This window comes from Apostichopus japonicus, chromosome 16, assembly GCF_037975245.1.
Source record: "Apostichopus japonicus isolate 1M-3 chromosome 16, ASM3797524v1, whole genome shotgun sequence".
Classification (NCBI taxonomy): Eukaryota; Metazoa; Echinodermata; class Holothuroidea; order Aspidochirotida; family Stichopodidae; genus Apostichopus; species Apostichopus japonicus.
Window position 1 is genome coordinate 31,516,841 of NC_092576.1, and position 19,576 is coordinate 31,536,416.

General features: G+C 43.1%; 1 protein-coding gene, 1 long non-coding RNA gene and 1 pseudogene across 6 annotated transcripts in view; 2 read left to right on the forward strand and 1 right to left on the reverse strand.

The window, feature by feature from the left end:
* Positions 1-19,576, forward strand: part of LOC139982123 (uncharacterized) — a 63,070-nt gene that overhangs the window by 9,202 nt on the left and 34,292 nt on the right. The window contains exon 1 of one of the 5 annotated variants that reach the window (XM_071994697.1): positions 10,389-10,538. The exons of 3 other annotated variants lie outside the window; for them this stretch is intronic. The gene's annotated coding sequence lies outside the window, so the exon portion shown is untranslated. Of the gene's footprint in view, positions 1-10,388; positions 10,539-11,956; positions 11,976-19,576 lie in introns of those variants that run through there. One more of the 5 variants, XM_071994699.1, reaches the window with a different exon arrangement.
* Positions 614-19,573, reverse strand: LOC139982165 (uncharacterized). The gene is made up of 3 exons (XR_011798010.1): positions 17,780-19,573; positions 3,911-4,009; positions 614-3,461 (listed from the first exon to the last, which is right to left on the reverse strand). It is a non-coding gene; the product is annotated as an uncharacterized lncRNA (long non-coding RNA).
* Positions 6,444-10,123, forward strand: LOC139983769 (uncharacterized; annotated as a pseudogene).

Here is a 19,576-nt window from a genome sequence, read left to right on the forward strand (position 1 = left end):
ACACTACAGTAGTCATTGAGTACATACTGCTCCTTACACACACAGAGGTATTGCTTTACTGTATAACTGTAGACACTACAGTAGTCATTGAGTACTGCACTGCTCCCTTGCACAGCGAGAGGTATTACTTTACTGTATAACTGTAGACACTACAGTAGTCATTGAGTACTGCACTGCCCCTTACACACACAGAGGTATTACTCTACTGTATAACTGTACATACTACAGTAGTCATTGAGTACTGGACTGCTCCCTTACACACCCAGAGGTATTACTGTACTGTATAACTGTAGACGCTACAGTAGTCACTGGGTACTGCCCTTCCCCTTACACACACAGAGGTATTACTCTACTGTATAACTGTACATACTACAGTAGTCATTGAGTACTGGACTGCTCCCTTACACACCCAGAGGTATTACTTTACTGTTTAACTGTAGATACTACAGTAGTCATTGAGACTGCTCCCTAACACACCCACAGGTTTTACTTAAAGGGGCTATACAATGAATCCAGCCAAGCAATTAATGTCAGGCGCTCTCTATTTTCTCCAACTTCTGATTCTGTCTGATTAGGGGTTGTACCATTGTGTGTGTGGGGCGGGGGGGGGGGGGTAGAGCTAAGGCAGTGAAAAGTACTGTTTCACCTCAATCATAGTAGAATGACTGTGGAATGCTGTATAGCCCTAGATGTTTATGTTATTGGATAATGTCGAGGGAGTTGTTATGTTCTACTTGGAATGACCAGTTACAATTTGTAGTGTCAGACATGTGGGTAATTTTTACACACATTGAATTTTTCTGCATTGTGAGCAAACAAATTCATAAATTTTTGGGTCGGCCAAGTGCATGATGTAATGCTGATTTATATTTTTAGTTATTTTCGCTGATGTAATACATAGAGGTAATTCAATATGACATATGTATGGGTGTAATATTTTTCATCTTGAAGATACATATTTTGTTGGGACATGCGTTCCCCTCCAAAGATCAACAATTCCGCTTTTGACAAAAGTGTGACACAGAAGCAGATTTTTCAGATTAGGGTATGGGGGGGGGGTTGGTCGGGATGGGGCAGGCCCATATTAGCTACAAAATGGAAAAATTAAGAAAAACAAAAAGGTGAAAACGAAACAAAGGAGATCTAACAAGTGGTTCAAAACTTTACTTTTTTAATTTCAATTGATGATTCAGGGGCCAAGGCTGGGATGTTTACCAAGTACCCCTGGCAGCCAGTCCGGCACTAATAATTGGTACAATTTTCCTACCATATTTTTTCAGAGTAAAGCCTACTGCAGGAGCAGTGTAATGAGATTGACTGGCCAGATCTGACTGAAACTTTCTTTCTTTTGTGAAACCTTGCAATGGATCCATTGTGGGAGAGGAAACTGGGTTTAATGCCTCCCCTAATCCCCTTATTAATCCGATTCTGTGAATATTTTACAATAACGACGAGGCTGATATTAGGGTGTGATTGAATTAACAACTTGCCATACATTTTTATGTAGGCATATGTTGCAAACAGTATCCATAAATCATATATTATTTTGGAGAAGTGATCTTATAATTTAGTGAACTTTTAAGAATTTATATATATGGCAACACCAATGTGAGTCTTTGTGAGCAAATTCATCACATCAGCCATACAAAAAATAACTCCCTCCTATTATTTATGACAATTTTATAGAGTGGACATCATTTTACAAAAACATTTCATTTTATATAGTCTAATTTTGGAGTATTCCTGTACATAGCATGCCTCTGGAGTATTCATTAAAGCAGTGTCACAGCAGAGACCTTAACTGTATACAAAAACAACCGGTACTCATGGCTCGTAAGTACTGTTCATGTCCTGATACACATGTTAGGAATACAAAGTAGTTATTGCTGTTACACGGTTGTGGGAGAGTAGTTGCTGTATCCAATCATTGAGTGCAGGTTTTTAATACGTGATTGTAAAATGAAGTCGTATCTAGTAATTTTTGCTTTAAGCAGGTCTACTGATATACCCGAACATGGCCTTTCTTTGTTATCTTCATCACGAATTGGAGTCATTTAAAGAGAGGTGTAACTGTAATCAGGAGGTACTGTACCTAGTTACTGTATGAGTATTGGCTGACAATAATTGCTAAATAATATTATAGTGGTTGCAATAATTTTGCTAGTTTTACATGCTAATTTATATTTGAGATTAGGGTTGCAAGAGCCCCTTCATAACATTCATTTAGAACTCGAGAACCAAGCAGATCATATGTCAAGACATTTGCTCCTACATTAAACAAACGTTCATTTTCGGTCATTAATAATGGACCTGAAGCTTTGAATCTGGCAATGGTCCAAAGATATAACCTACTGATACTGGGACACAGGACATGTAATAGTACCTACAGGTACACTGCACATAGGTCTTTTATATACTGGAAAGCCATCAGAACTGGACGTTACAATACTGTAGTGTAGTCATCCCATTCTGTGCAGTTTGGTGCATGAGGAACATGTTTCCATCAGAGGGTTGTCACTACACAGAAATTAAAGTTTCATATTTTAGAAAAACATATTCAAATTAAAAAACATTTATGTTTTTCAATGCATATCGTGGATTGTAAGATAACTTTCTTTGAGGGTACGGAAAGAACCAGGTATTGTTTAAGGAAAAGACAATACATGCTAGACATGTTTATTTTGACATATGTAGGCCTTTATAAATTGACCTATAGAGACTACACTTCTCAATGTCATATGCATGAACAACTTTGAAAAACAAAGGATAGGTAGTTGTGGAAAATAGGGTAGTTTTTCTTCCAAAGCAACTATCCATACCACGCTGATATATCCACAAAAACTGCCTCACATGTCTCACTTTCACCAGAAATGTACTATACGCACAATTTCAGAATTTTATACCATTTTGATGACTTCAGTTGGTGAGATTAAATTTTATGGGCATCAATAACGAAGTTTGATGTTTGCTTGCAATATTTTATCTCCTGTGAAATTAAAGAGCTTACATCCATAACATTTGGTCTAATGCAAGCTGTAATAACGAATGGGATAAAAAAAAAATAGCATATTATAGTACGGTTTTGAATGTTCTTTTGTCAAACATTCTACCATCTTTTAACTGCCAATAATAATTTTACTTCCACTGTTTAATGTTTGATTAATCATATCATATATTTGTGGAAATGAGCTTAAGAATCTACAACCATTGAATATGTGTAAACCCACTCTTATATTGGCTCTGTAAAGTCTTCAACTGTTGGCTGATGGACGGCGGACACTCTTGGTATAATTTTTTGGTTCATCAAGTAGGGTTTTTCAAGCCTGTTTGGATGAGCATAGATTAACTACCAGAACTTTCACGATGTTCTCCAGAAATGCAGAATGTATCCATAGGTTTTAGGCTCTTTAACAGGTACCAGATGCCTTTTTTTGGTGGCTGTGGAGTACTTCACCTTGACCCTGAAAAGAAATCATAAGAGGTCGTTGTGATTTGCATATTCCTTTGTGCACCTCCAGATAATCAACTCACAGGGTATTTTAACAAATATTTTCATATGTAGCTATAAGGCTGCTGTCAATTAAATCTTGATTGTTTTCATTATGAAATACTACCTAGAAACAACTAACATCATCAAATGGAGTGTAGAACTGTATGTTCATGTACTAGGTAAATACCTTGAAAGTGTTTCAATTTAGTTATGCATTTAACCTCTGGTTTAAGACATAAATGAATCCACAAACCACCAATTGCATCTATGGTAATAATGTACAGTACATATTCTGTTGTGAAGTGAGTCAGAAGTGTGCCTAAAAGGTATCATTTGAAATGGGTTGTACATACTGTATCTAATGCCATTCACAACACATATATATAAGCATATAATGAGGGCATAGACAGAAACACTTACTCATCATTCCCATCTCCATCTTTCTTTGGAACGGTTTCTGTGAAAGTTGAAATCGATGGCTGCCAAGTACTTTCTCGCCACATACAGTATCCAACGTAGCTGTGATAAAGAATGAAAAAGTTGGGGTCATATGTTAATTATGAAGTTTGATTATGCAAACTTTTATCAGGGTTTCTTTGCCAGAATATATTTTCTAGTAATATTTACCTTTTCAGTAATCGTGTTTGCAAGCAGTTGTGTCACCATGTACACAAATACACACACACAACATTTCCATCAAATCCTTGGCAACAATTATTCACAGACCGTCATGATCCATTATTCTAAAAAATTATATGTCAGCTGGCAGGGTAGTTGAAGGATGTCCATGCAACCCACTGTTGCCATGACAGGACTTTTAGGTTTTGGCATGGGGCATTAAGGAACCATGATGCAATGCTACTTCTGGATGTATTGTCCTGACTCTCTAAATTCACTCTGATAAAGGGCCACCTGGGCTGGATGTCCAGGAAGTGGCTCACCATCCCACCATAATATATATTTCTCCTTAAGGAGAGGGAGGACTTCCAGGTGTCAACATGGGCTGTTTACTTCACTCCTCTCTTACCTGTCTCCTACAACACTTACGCACATTTCCTAGTCTACCTAGACGCCACTGGTATAATTTTAGCACTGCGCCCCCGGTGACCTCTCCCATAGGTCACCGCGCACCCTCTCTCCCTTCCGAATTTACCATTCCGAAGGAAAACGCGTGTCTTTCGAGTTCCGTTTTCTCTAACGCCAAACTGAGTCTTACTTGCTGGAATCCGACTTCTCTTGAACAACGAAGGTTCCTGACAAAGTTTTCTACAGGATTCCCCAAGTTTTGCTAAGTATCCTCTTGTTTTCGGCAGTTTTTCTGCCTCTTTAACAATTAGGATCTCGCCTCATTTTTGCATTACGATACCTCACACGTGTACGGGTTGTGCGAGACACCTGTACACTGCACTTACGTGTGGTACCGTTAAGTCCTATTCACGTAATTTTCGTTGATTTTTACTTGTCTAGGTTCTTTTTTCCCGTGTTCTCTTTACTCTTGGAGTTCCACGGAAAGTGTTTGGTTTTTTTTTACAGCCTCCCTGGAGCTCCCTTTGGGGAGTTTGACCTTCACATTCTTGTTTTATTTCAGAAAACTCTTGTGTTTAGGTCTCGTTTTTAAACCGCTCCTTTCGCGGTTTTCGTATTATTTTTTCTCCCGACTTATTCTCCTCCTACAGTATAGGATTTCAGGATGTCTAAGGACGGGAGGACTTCAGTCAAATGTGCAACGTGCTCACTTTTTCGTCCCGGGCGTGCCCGGGACGAGCACGCATTATGCCCGCAGTGCAGATCTTGCTCTCGGCGGGACCCCTGTTCGATCTGCGTGACCTTCACGCAGGCGAACTGGAAAGAGACGGAAGCCTGGCTGGAAGCTAAGCGTCAACGCCTGCAGCTCCAGCTGGACCACCTTCCGCCCTCGTCGCCAACTCCGACTCCCGACCAGGCTGTTCCGCAGTCCACGGTCCTCGATAAACCTCCGGAGATTACAACGCGAACCCCGCGGACCACCGATCCGGAGACAACCCCGAGATCAGAGAATCTCTCGAACCCTAAGGCTAAGGTCAAACCTAAGACCTATAACAGAGCCAAGGGGAAGGCACCGAAAGCTAAATCGGTTGCTAAGGGTAGGGCCGCTCCCACTGCGGGAGCCTCTGTTGTGCCCTCCGACCCTCAAGACCAGACAGTCAGGTCTGTGTCAGTTTCTAAGGAGCCGGGGACACGTAGCCGCTCGCCGGTGCGTCGTCCTTCGTCAGTCCCCGATGAGTCTTCACCGGACTCGGACACAGGTTTTAGAAGAAAGAGACGTCGTAGGTCTACGGAGGCACCGCCTCCGCCCACAGGACCTCCCTCCGCCGACTGTGCGTGGCTACTTTCGCAGCTCACCTCAGTCCTATCGCCGCTAGTCCAACACATGACCCCCGCGACGATACAACCGGTCCCAGACCGGGCAGAATCGGTAGCCGATATTCCTCCGGCAATTCGGGAATATCCCATCCAATTAGGCACCGTGCCTCCACGGGTCCCGAGGAATCTCTCCTCTATCGCACCGGACCCAGATGCTTTGGAGGTTCAAGCCTCCGAAACATTTTCGGAACTCGGGGACCGCCTCGAAGACTTCGAGGGCGACCGATACCCCGAGTCAGAATCGGAAGAGGAGGTGGAACTTCGGGGCACTACCCTGCCACCCGACATTGCGAAAGTCGCGAACATCTTTAGACAACGGTTGGGGTTCGAGGACTCCCCAGCGGGTCCCTCGGCCCCAAAGTCATCGTCGAAACTGCGCTCGACTAACGAGGCGCCAGAAGACGATTCCACCTCCATCCCTGTAGACCCGCTCTGCTTCGAACGGGTCGAAGTTCTACAGAAACAGCGGAGGTGGACAGCCTTTCCTGCAAAGCAGGACCAAGCACTCTCTGTGCCGGAGGATACATGGAAGAACCTCTTCCACCCGCCTTCGATCCCGCAGGACGCGACTGACCGCCTTCAGGCGGAGCAAGGTTTAACGGGTGGAAATTTTAAGGATCCACACGGTAAGCGACTCGAGAATACGCTATTCGAGCTCGACCAGTCGTCCCGAGTCGGGATGAAATTCGCGTCAACCTTCCTTCTGGCAGCTGAAGTCTTTATGCGACATCACCAGCAGCTGCCAGAAGACCCGGATCAAATCCCAGATCGTGAGGCCGCGCAAATACTGTGGCTCCTGGGACCACTAGCCAGGCTGGTCTATGACCAATTTGCTAGAATATCAATCCGCTCGGTAGAAACCCGCCGACGAAACGTACTGGCAGCGGTAAACTGGCCAGCAGGAGAGTCCAAAGAGAAACTGGCAAACCTCCCCATCCTGGGAGAGGATCTCTTTGACGGTCAGTTCGGTGAAACCGTCAAACACGAATTGGAATGGCGAGAGACTCTGTCAAAGTCGGGCTTCTCCCGCCCGGATACTCGTAGGGGTGAGAGACAGTCACGCCCTTACAGACGCCCAGATCAGTCAAGACCCCCAAGGGGTAGGGCACAACGACCCGCTTACTGGAAGCGGGGCAGCGGCAACGCCGCCAAATCCTTCAGGGGTGGGAGACCAGACAGATCTCCAAGACGCTCCCCTCGGGGGCATAGATACGGCCGACTCTCCCGGGACGAGAGCGCGTCCGCGTCGAGACGATCAGCCACCGAGATCGTCGTTCGGGGCCCCGAGGCCCTAGGGGTGCCCACCCTACCACGGTTACAGCGTACCCAGCGGTAGGGGGGAGACTCCAGTTATTCCGGAACATCTGGAAAGAGATGGACCCTGGTCCGTGGGTCCTGGGGGTGATTACGAGGGGGTACCCCATCGAGTTCTCTCGGACTCCCCCAGAGGGGGGGCTGAAAGGACACCCCAGTCCTCACCGACCCGGGCCAAAGAATCGCCCTCGAAAGCGAGCTCCATGCGTTAATGACGAAGAGGGCAATAGTGGAGGCGACGGAAGGGGAGGGACCACTCTTCCGATCGTCCTTCTTTCTAACGCCAAAAAAGGACGGGTCATGGCGACCAATCCTCAACTTAAAACCTTTGAACAAGGGCTTCGTCCGGCCGACTCATTTTCGCATGGAGACGCTCGCAATAGTTTTACCAAACCTCACGAAGGGAATGTGGGCGTCATCCGTCGACCTCAAAGACGCATACCTCCACATTCCCATCGAAACCAGGTCTCAAAACTTCCTAGCGTTTTCATACAAACGAAAAACATACAAATTCGTGGCACTACCCTTCGGCCTATCGACCTCACCGCGAGTCTTCACGCGAATAGCGGGCGCGGTGGTCGCAGACCTACGCCGAAGCGGAGTGACCTTATATGCTTACCTCGTTGACTGGCTCGTCACGGGGAGGTCGCACCAAGAGGCACTCTTCAACCTAGATCGCACAACAGATCGCCTCGAACAGCTTGGTTGGGTAATCAACAGGGAAAAATCACATCTCATCCCGACCCAGACCATCCAATTTCTGGGCGCAACTCTAGATTTTCACACTGGTTGGGTGAGACCGTCCTCAGAACGGGTCACCAACACCCAACAAACAGTTCGCCGCCTACTCAACAGGCGGTCCTCCCCGGCCAGACTTTGGATGAGAGCCCTCGGCCTCATGGCCAGTCTGGTGGACGTCGTTCCATTCTGCCGTCTCAGAATGCGACCTCTCCAAATACACCTGCTAGAACACTACGACCCGGAGCGGGACGTACTCGACAAGCGAGTACCCCTGAACGGGTTCGACACGGCCCACCTTTTGTGGTGGCTCACGAAGGAGAACTGGGCCCAGGGACGCCCCTTCCGAGAACAAAAGCCTCTAATATCTATCTCCTCAGACGCTTCCTTGCAGGGCTGGGGAGCGTGTCTGGACGATTTGACAATTTCAGGGGAATGGGAGCCAACCTGGCGACAGGCCCACATCAACGTACTCGAGTTGGAGGCACTATCCAGAGCCCTCCACCACTTCGAGTGCCACCATCGGGACCACGCCGTGACAGCCTTCTGCGACAACACCACGGTAGTGGCCTACGTCAACAGGCAAGGGGGGACGAAGTCCCGATCACTGTGTACCGCGACATGGGACCTCCTGCTCTGGTGCCGAGACAACAACATCTCTCTAAGAGCCTCGCACATTGCAGGGAGGGAAAACCTAACAGCGGATGCCCTGTCCAGGGGGGCCCAAACCCCAACGGAGTGGTCCCTACAGGAAATCACCTGCCGGAACCTGTTCCGCCTGTTCGGGACTCCGAACATCGACTTGTTTGCGTCGGCGACCAATGCCAAGCTCCCAGTATTTTGCACTCGGACCTTCCACCCCAGGGCGTGGGCGTCGGACGCGTTCTCAATCAGCTGGGAGGGGATGGAGGCGTATGCCTTCCTCCCCCCCTCTGCCTCATACAGAAAGTGCTACTCAAACTAAACCTATCTCGGACACGGCTACTACTAATCGCGCCCTACTGGCCGAGACGACCGTGGTTTCCAATGCTACTAGACCTACTAGTAGGAACCCCACGCAGTCTTCCAGACTCACCCCACCTAGTGAGCTTGGGCCGGGCCCAAGTCAGCCTACCTCATCTACGGTCCTTGAACCTGACTGCGTGGCCGTTGTCCGGGCTCGGTTCAGAGCGAGCGGCTTTTCTCCAGACGCTGCCGCCATGGCAGCGTCAGCCAGACGGCCTAGCACCGTCCACACTTACGATTCCCGACTGGCAAGATTCTTCGAATGGTGTTCCCGTTTACAGGTCCGTCCGGATACTACCTCTCCGGCACAACTAGCGGACTTTTTCATGCTCCTCTTCGAAGAGGGTAAACAACCGAACACCATTCGAAACTACAGATCGGCTATCGCAGCGATCCACTCGGGATTCCCAGATGGGTCATCGGTAGGCACCTGCCCTCCTCAAGGGTATGGCCAACCGCAGGCCCATGTGTCGTAAACTCCCACCGGCTTGGAGCATCAACAGCGTGCTACATCACTTAGCCCGTCCACCTTTTGAGCCAATGGGCTCATCCCTACTCAGGGACCTCACCATCAAGACACTATTCTTGGTGGCCTCTGCCTCCGCCAGGAGGAGGAGTTGCCTGCACGCATTGTCCACAGCAGAAGGACATATCCGTTTTGACAGCCGAGGCGTGCGTCTGGTTCCGGACCCCAGGTTCCTTGCTAAGAACCAGACGCTCACCTTCATACCGGGGGACATCTTCCTCCCGAAACTGTCCCTGACCTCCGACACTGCGGAGGACAAACTGTGGTGCCCGGTGAGGGCACTTAAATGGTACTTACATAGGACAAAGGACCTCAGATCATCACAGGCCCTATTTATTTTACCTACAAGCCCTCACTCGGCTGCCTCTAAAGAAACAATCAGCAGATGGCTGGTGCAGGCAATTCGTCTCCACGCGGAGACAGAACAGCCGGTCAGGGCCCACGACATTCGAGGCCAGGCGGCATCGAAGGCCCTGTTCCAAGGGGTCCCGGTGGATGATATCCTCCGGGCCGCCTCGTGGAAAACTCCCTCGACTTTCTTCGCGTCCTGCCTAACGGACACGGTCGCTTCGGAGTCGACGTTTGGCCGTACGGTGTTGGGCGTTCCCCCGGGCAGGTCCCGCCCGTTGGGCCTCCCACCATCGTAGCAGTGCCACTCTGCGCGTAAGTGTTGTAGGAGACAGGTAAGAGAGGAGTGAAGTAAATACACCAAAACTCACTGGTTTGGGTATTTACGAACGACGATACTTACCTGTCTCACCCACCTCCCTCCGCCACGTGCGGAACTCAGGAGCCCGACACAACGCCAACAGTAAAACAATCAAACTTGTCATTCAATATAGATCATATTTCTCCATAAGTTATCTATAGTATGTGCTGCATCACAGCCGGACGGACCCGGATATACCGGACACCTCCATCCGGACATATCCATCCGGACATATCCATCCGGACATATCGAGTCGGACATACTAATCCGGACATATCCACTAAGGACATATCCATTCAGTCCGGACGCTGAACGAAACACGACACCTACGCTCTCAGCCTAAACTTCACCAGGTGAGTGCCTTGTGCATCGTATTATTGCTTTGGTTCACACTATCATTCATCCTTTAAGCAGATTACGATCGCTTCGGCGTGTTTTTTCGCATCCCTCTCGGGTGGGTTCTCCCACCCGACTCGGGCCTCCCCGCTGCGGTTTCACGACCACAGCGGAATGGGGCAAATCTGGAAGGGAGAGAGGGTGCGCGGTGACCTATGGGAGAGGTCACCGGGGGCGCAGTGCTAAAATTATACCAGTGGTAGGTAGACTAGGAAATGTGCGTAAGTGTTGTAGGAGACAGGTAAGTATCGTCGTTCGTAAATACCCAAACGAGTGAGTTTTGGTGTATTTATTGTAATCAGCTAATGAGCTAACATGACTTTATACTGCTAACAAGAGACTACTGTAACTCTATGTACTGAAGGTAGTTTATATGTAGGATGACTTCCTGTCAATGCTCTCAATGCAGATGTTGTAGAAGGTGAAGTGCAGATGAAGGGAAAAACTGGATTTGAATACACTATGTATTACTTGCAAATATTACAACAATGACAGAAGGGTATTCCATGCAAATAGACCAAATCTAATCCTCCTTCACTTCTTGTTGTAACAGTGCATGCCTTGGTAAACAGTAAACACTGAATAGTACAGAACTTGGTGGATTCAAATTTGGCCAAGTATATATAATTTGTTCCATTGGAAAGTATGCATACAGCATTTAGTAGCATTGATAGATTTTATGAGAAGTTTGCATCTCTGATGCATAAATCTACTGAAAACAAATACAAAAAATAATTGCTGACGAAAACATGGCACAAACAATGTTGCATACCATAGGCTATATAGTGCAGACTAAATTAAGTAGTACCAAACAGAATGTGACTTTCTACAGTATGTTGGGTTTCACTGACCTTAGAATGAAGCTTAGCCTAGCTACATACTGTACCAAGCAAAATAACTAGATAACTAAAGGAAACTAGGAAAGTGAATGTGGTGGAAGTACAGCCTATACCTACCTTGCTATGCATGCATAGGACAAACAGGAAATTAGTTCAGTTGGCCTTTCAACCAAGTTAATAGTATCGTCAACTATCCTAGAAGTTCATGCACATGTATGTTAAATTATTCTTATGTCCATTGTAATATACTAGCCTAACCATTTTTGCAATCTGATACATATTCTCCACCATTACGAACACTTTTAAAGTTTGCTTTTGCAAAACTTCTGCTAAAAACCTTCTTGTTGCTTACTTATTATTTCATAAGCTACACTTATACTTATAGGCAGAATCATATGCTGGGAGTTAACCACAAAATGTTCATTTTTTTGAACATTGTTTGTTGGGAGGTTTTTTTGCTGATTTTAGCGTGTTAGTCGCCTGGGGAGTTGGAGAAGGCAAGAAAACACCATCTACTTTCCAATAGTTTTGTACAGAAGGTGATTATATCTAAAGGTGAGTAGTAGTGCTGCATTGAGTTTGGTCATACTTCCTGCATTTTCAGCAAGCAATGTGTCAATTATATAACAATCATAATTTCTGAATTTTCAGTGGGCCATGAGTCAATTATACATCAATGATCAATCAGAAAGGGAAAAAAGAAGTCACGTTAGTAATAAAGTAAGGCCTGTCCTTAGTCACCTACAGACTACTAGTTAGTCTATGTTCCCTAACTACATGCACCCAAATGTTTGCTCCTAGCAAGGAAGGCATATTTTAACCACATGTACCTGCATCCTCTTCCTTCAAAATGATGACTCCTGATGTAAATATTATTTTGTAAAACTTGAAAATTATCCACTTTCTTTATGGTCATTTTCACAATCAGTGGTGTAACTTCCAATATTGGCACTTATTGCTTTGTAACTCAGTGACCAAATACCAGAATTCTTAGATTTTTTGCCATTTGACCATCCTAAGTGAAGTCTACCTTGGGTAGCTTAACAAACTTTCTCGGTTTCTTCAGGTTGATTTGGTGGCCATAAATATGCTTAAAATATGCTAGTTCAGCCGTACACTCTCAACAACACTGTTTTTGTCAGAGCCTGTACTTATTGGTGGAAGGTATTTTCCAGTTCTTATTTGGTTGATATTATCAACAAGTGTCCAAACTAAAATGCAATTGTGTTCCCCAGGTTTCCTTCCTTTCCTTCTCCAAGGAACGGTGGCTAGATTTTGTCGTTTCGGAGGTGACATTTTCCGTTAACAATTGGTACCTAAGTTTGACTGCAACTAAGTTCTAGTTAAGCAGTGTAAATTTTGTTAAGTAAGGTTGCATTATTACAATAACTAATGTGTCTAATATCTGGGCCAAAAAATATTTTTCATTTGGAATTCTTAAAAAAATTGTGTTAATTTCAAATTTAATGTTAACTTTTCCGTTAACTTTTCCGTCACCTCCGAAACAAAGCATTCTTCAGTCCAAGATTTATGTAAACAATAGTATAGCCATTTTGAACATATTAAAATATTTCTCACCCCCTAACGTTATATTTGAGTAAAAGTTGTGACAACATGACCACTCGTTTTAATTTCTGGGAGATTCTTAACTTTCCGTTAACATGCGTCACCTCCGAAACACCTCGTCACCTCCGAAACAGGTTAGTTGGAAATTTGATCTATACTGATCCAATAAACATCTTCCTTGGCTAAAACTCATATTACAGTAATTCTGTAGAGGTGTAGCAACCAGTATGATAATATTTTTTAAAAGGTCCTTTATTAATAATGTTAAATTTGAATTAAACTGTAAATTAATGTTTCGGAGGTGACACAATATTGTTAACACTACATTTTTTACATTTCTGCTGTTTGTGTACCATCATATGCTAATGGATGACTTGATCTACCTTAGAAAACACTGTAACAAACTGAACAAAGTATTAATGAAACTCTCACATGCACAGTTGATGAATAAGTTACAAATATGTGTTTTTTTGCCACTTTTTCCCCTTTCTGGACAAGAGATAGCGTACCATTGCTTACATTAGTGCTATTAATAAACTTGAATGAAATGATCGATTAGTAATGAAGTGCTGTCCATAAAAGATCACAATCACCAAACATGCAGTTTTTAAAACTTTGTTAACAGGGGACAAATTTATCAGATAATTAGCTCAATCTGCCTGTGGTCTTTGCTATCGTTTCGGAGGTGACATTGATTGTTTACATGTAATATACTGAACTATCCCTTTGTTTGAGCATATTTCTGAAATATTCTACTAGTGCATACACTTGTGCTGCAGTTATATGTTACCTTCTGTGAGTTCTACAGTGCTGTTGAGTACATGTTCACAGGTTTAATTTGCACCATGTTGACCTGTACCAGTATACACATTAATTTGCATGATTCCCACTATAACCACGGAGGGCTCTACTATTTGGTCCAGGTAAATATCCTACAAAAGTTCAGAATATTTGTTCACAATATGTAGACCTGCAGTTGTAACATTTGAAGCAAAAAGAAAGAATCTTATTGCTTCTTTAATGAGCTGTTGTTACAGTATCACAGCAAATTGTCTGAAAAGAGATTTCCCAAAAATACATAAAATTTGAACAGGGAATTCCCCTCCCTTTTCTTAAAGGGTGTGAAGAGTGAAGACTGGTGCAAAAGGAAACGTCTAATGCTGGTAATCTGACCTAGTTTCGATGAGGTGTAACAGAAGTGTTAGACACCACCATCGATCCCAGAAAATACACACACAGCTTGCTACCATCGTTAATAGACACTAACTAGTGTACAGTCAGTACAGCTACAGCACAGCACATTGTACAAACGATACAGCGATGGACATCTCAGGTCCAGCTAAAGATAACAAGGTATATCACGTTTCATTACTGTCTGTATTTTGTAGTGACACGAACAAAACGTCACTTGCAAGCAACAGAAAGTTTCATTTTTCAGATGGCCGCACACGGTTTGGGGCGAGTCTTCAATGCTTTTAACAACCAATTACAAACAACTAACCTTTATAGAGTGAAAACTCATTTAATTCTAGAATGTCGCTCCAGATGGTCTCTTAGGCCTTGTTCACATTTAAGAATGCAACCTGGCGATTATTGATATTAAGTCCGCGAGGAGGATTAACTAGTTAAGAACAAGACGCATTCACATTTCAGAAGGAGTAAGTTTCGTCTGTTTGCGAGATTAATATACTGCGCAGGCGTATAAAGGTCATATCAGCTGTTTACATTCCCCCTGTGCTTTGCCATTGTCTTATAATGTTCTGTACTAGTACCTACTACTCCGTACACCACTGCACGGCAACGTACAATCATCGCACATAAACAGTTAACTGTATTCAAACAACTCCGTACTGGCATTACCATAACATTTTAACCCAGATTTGAATTTCTTCCAAACCCTTCAGTGGATGAGCAAACGATCTTGCTAGTCAGTGTTTTACTGCTTGATGTCGCATTTGAGGCTAATCTAACATCAAAGGCATTTAATGTTAGGTCTAAAGACCTAGTAAGGTCTACTGTATCTGTATACAGTAGGCTAGTAAGTGCAACTTCATTATAGGCCAGGCCAGACGTTATGGTTTTAGCCTTTTACTAACTTCCATAGCAACCGAACCCAAAATCATCCGTTTTGAAATAACCATCAAATTACAGAGTTTCGCCTCTTCAAAAATCTGTCAGTATGGCGTACAATGAATTTAAGGCTATTACAGTAGATTTAAGTGGACTGTCATTTAGTTTGTTTTTGTCTCACAACCGGTTACAGCGTCTTTTCTGCAGTGTTGGTCAAATCGGTTCAAAGAAAATGAAATGGGTTCACGAATAGCATCGTTTGGTAGTGTTTCTGTTAAGAAGGGCAATGCTCTGACAAACACATACATGTACGTACTACCCGCCCAATAGCAACTTATATATATCGGAAATCTCGGGTCACCATTAAGTCTCCGACCATTCACATCACATTTACTGAGAATGCAGGATAAATTCTTAAGACTGCATGCCGACTTGAAGTATGAGTAAAGGAGTGTTCACACTAAGGGAATTAATTTCCCTTGAGGACTTGAAGTACGGGTGCATTCTTAAATGTGAACAAGGCCAAGCTGCTGTTAATTGATTTAAGCCCATCATTTATGCAGTTTTTGACAAGTGTTAACCTAACTTTTCACTAAAACTTTGATAGACTGTGGTTAGGTCATGTTAATGAAGTGTTTTTTCCAGAATAATTGACTGAATATCCTCTTCAAATTTGTAAAAGGTTACAGGAATGTGACAGTCAGTTTCACTGCCAAAAGTGTAACCAACATAAATGATACTATAACTAGCAGTCAGAATGGCTAATGGCTACGCAACGTTAATCATTTCTTTGTGGTATAATGCAATTAGCCAAAACAGTGTGAATTTAACCAAATGATTTTGAATGGATACAGTATTGTCTCCAAGTTATCATGAATGGCAGCAAAAGCAGTCACAGTTCTAGTATCATGAATGTCATTAAAATATTATCAACATATCCTTCTAATGTTTTTCATACTTTCCAAGGTAAGTTCTATGTGTTTTAGCATGAATCAAGCCTTCTGGGTTGTGTAAACGTTTAGCGTCACCTCCGAAACAAAAGAGACTGAAGGTATGTACAATATGTTGTATGTGAGAAAATCATTTGCAATATGAGTGCCACGTAAGAGACTTCACTGCCCAATGTTTACAATTGCTTTTTAAATGCCCTTATTTGCTTCACCTGACATTTACCTATTTTTTATAACATAAAACTATTGTATTCTGTGTTCTGTATTCTTTGACTTGTTTCACTAGTTGTACAGGTAGTTGATGTACATTCTCTGCTACTTGGCAGAGATATTTTTTATTTAAATCAGTGTTTGATTAAAGATGTTATGAATATTCATTGAGTTTAAGTGGTTAATTCTTTGTTAATTAGCAAGAAAGCCTTTACAACAACTTGTAAACATTTTTGTCACCTCCGAAACACACGTAAAATGTTAACGTCACCTCCGAAACGCGTAAGTGGGAAAATTCCAACTTTTGCAAAACTGCATGGATTTTTGTGCAACTTGGATTGGATATTAGCCCTCTGTGAGGAGACATTATTTAGGGTGTTTGACTTGGCCTTATCTTTTTATTAAATAGTTTAAAGTTAAAATTAAGAAAAACATTTCTTGATTTCCAATAAATTTTCAGTTAACATGGAAATATCTGCAATAGTAATAAAAAATTTCTGCCAAATCCTTTTCATTTTTAAGTAACATATAATGATAAGCATTTTAAAGTTTACTTGAAACAGAGTACTGTTTTAACACTGTGTAAATATGGTTGCTTAAAAATATATCTTTTTGCTTAAAGTTTCCTAGAGTCATACAGTCACCGAAAAATTACACCCATAAACGTATATGTTTAAGCTCCGAAAAGTTGAAGTTACAAAAATTTGAACCCTTTAACATGTGATGTTAGTAAAAATTTCAATATATATGGTGTTTGAAATTTTGGCCCTGAGTGTACAAAAGTTACACCACTGATTGTGAAAATGACCTTATGCTCCAATAAAGCATGTGGGCCAGGCATTACCTTTTTTCAAAGTAAGTAAAACCAACAGAAAATAAAGATTGCTACCTAGTACTTTGATCTGTGATATGCTGTCTGTCACAGATCTGTGATATTGGGAAGGCCTACCAAATGTTCGTATAATGTGTAGGCTAGGTCGATATCAATTTATTTATCTTCTTGTGGATTTTTGGCGGATGCAAAATACCATGAACGAAATCAGGTATCTTTGCCATTTGTAGAAATGTAAGGCTAACAGTGATGTTAACTGCACTAATAAACACAGGTAATATTTTGTAAGAAATTTTGGCAGGTAAGAAGTTGGAGACACGAAAGTCGTTTGAAACTAGGCTAGATAAAAGATTAGTGCAGTAACAGTTAAATTGATTCCATAGCTGCACAAAGTTAGGTTAGTAAGGAGTAGCCTAGTAATAATATATTCCTATCCAACTCCGAGTCCTTGTTGAATACCCTAGCAGACCGTGGTGGCTGCAAAACACGATCGTCTAGACTAGATACAACTACATTAGGCCCATTTCAAATATTCAGGCCAAGCCTTTGGCTATAGGCCTAGTCACAGTATTACAGATACTTTTACCATGTGTCCTGACAGTGACACTAAGATTACCTGAATGTTACTTGTAAGGCCTAACTAACGTTACAAGCCTAGCCCACAGTGCTTGTAGCTAGGCCATCAACATCCTTACCGTAGTTGAATCGGTAATGAAAGTTATTTGACTTACCTAGGCCTAAGCTACTTCAACTGCGGTATAGCAAACACCGACCTCCTTCAGCATTTTCCAGTTTTCAAAAGAATCTACCAGAGAGATTTTGCCGTCTTGTTTCAATTCATTCTCCTAGTCCTACGTTGCTTTGTAGAGCTAGACACAATTTCGATGTTTATTTCGAGTAGACTGTGTCCCGGCCCTGTATGCACCTGGACCAAGATATTTGTGTATAAGTATAATAGTGAAGCTAATTACGGCCGTGTACGTACGAGCGGGGAGTTGTTACACACAATTCCCTAGTATAGTACGTACGAGCGTTACGACTCGGCAATCTAGCTAGCGCTGTACAGTGTACTCGGCTACATACAGTACTGTAGATCAGTGTGTATACAGTATATATTGTACAAACTGCGTGTATACTACTGTATCATGTAGATCAGTATCTGTCTACTGTTTACGCTACTGGGAGTCGAGTTTCAGTGTGTTGCCATAGGGATGATTTGCACACGGCATTTCGCTCCCATCAAGCGATGCTTCTCTCAGATTCATTTTATAGACCCTTTAAACTGTATAACTCTACAGTACATACTTCAGTAGTCATTGAGTACTGCACTGCTCCCTTGCACACCCAGAGGTATTACTTTACTGTATAACTGTAGACACTACAGTAGTCATTGAGTACTGCACTGCCCCTTACACACACAGAGGTATTACTTTACTGTATAACTGTAGACACTACAGTAGTCATTGAGTACTGCACTGCTCCCTTGCTCACCCAGAGGTATTACTTTACTGTATAACTGTAGACACTACAGTGGTCATTGAGTACTGCACTGCTCCCTTGCTCACCCAGAGGTATTACTCTACTGTATAACTGTAGACACTACAGTAGTCATTGAGTACTGCACTGCCCCTTACACACACAGAGGTATTACTTTACTGTATAACTGTAGACACTACAGTACATACTGTACATACTACAGTAGTCATTGAGTACTGTACTTCTCCCTTACACACCCAGAGGTATTACTGTACTGTATAACTGTAGACACTACAGTAGTCATTGGGTACTGCACTGCCCCTTACACACACAGAGGTATTACTCTAATGTATAACTGTACATACTACAGTAGTCATTGAGTACTATTTACTTCGTTCCCCACTTACCTGTCTCCCCACAACCTATGCACCGCATTCTACCGTGTCTAGAATGCCCTGGTAATCTTTTAACACTGTACACCCTCACTGGCCCTAATGGCCTCCCTTCATTTTTCTACCCACAAAGTGTCTCATTGGTTTTTCGGAGTTAGAAAAATTTTCGCGGGGAGACAGGTAAGTGGGTCACTCGTAAATATATAAACCAGTAAGTTTTATAATGTACTGCTCCTTACACACCCAGAGGTATTACTTTACTGTATAACTGTAGATACTACAGTAGTCACTGAGTACTGCACTGCTCCCTTACACACCCAGAGGTATTACTTTACTGTATAACTGTAGACACTACTGTACAGTAGTCATTGAGTACTGCACTGCTCCTTACACACCCAGAGGTATTACTTAACTGTATAACTGTAGACACTACAGTAGTCATTGAGTACTGCATTGCCCCCTTACACACCCAGAGGTATATATTACTTTACTGTTTAAATGTACATACTACAGTAGTCATTGAGTACTGCACTGCTCCCTTACACACCCAGAGGTATTACTTTTGATAACGACGCATATTATTTGACATGTATCATTACTCTGGCCATTTGACAATCGGTTTATTTCCTTCTATTAACATGTTTACTGCGACAATTTGGC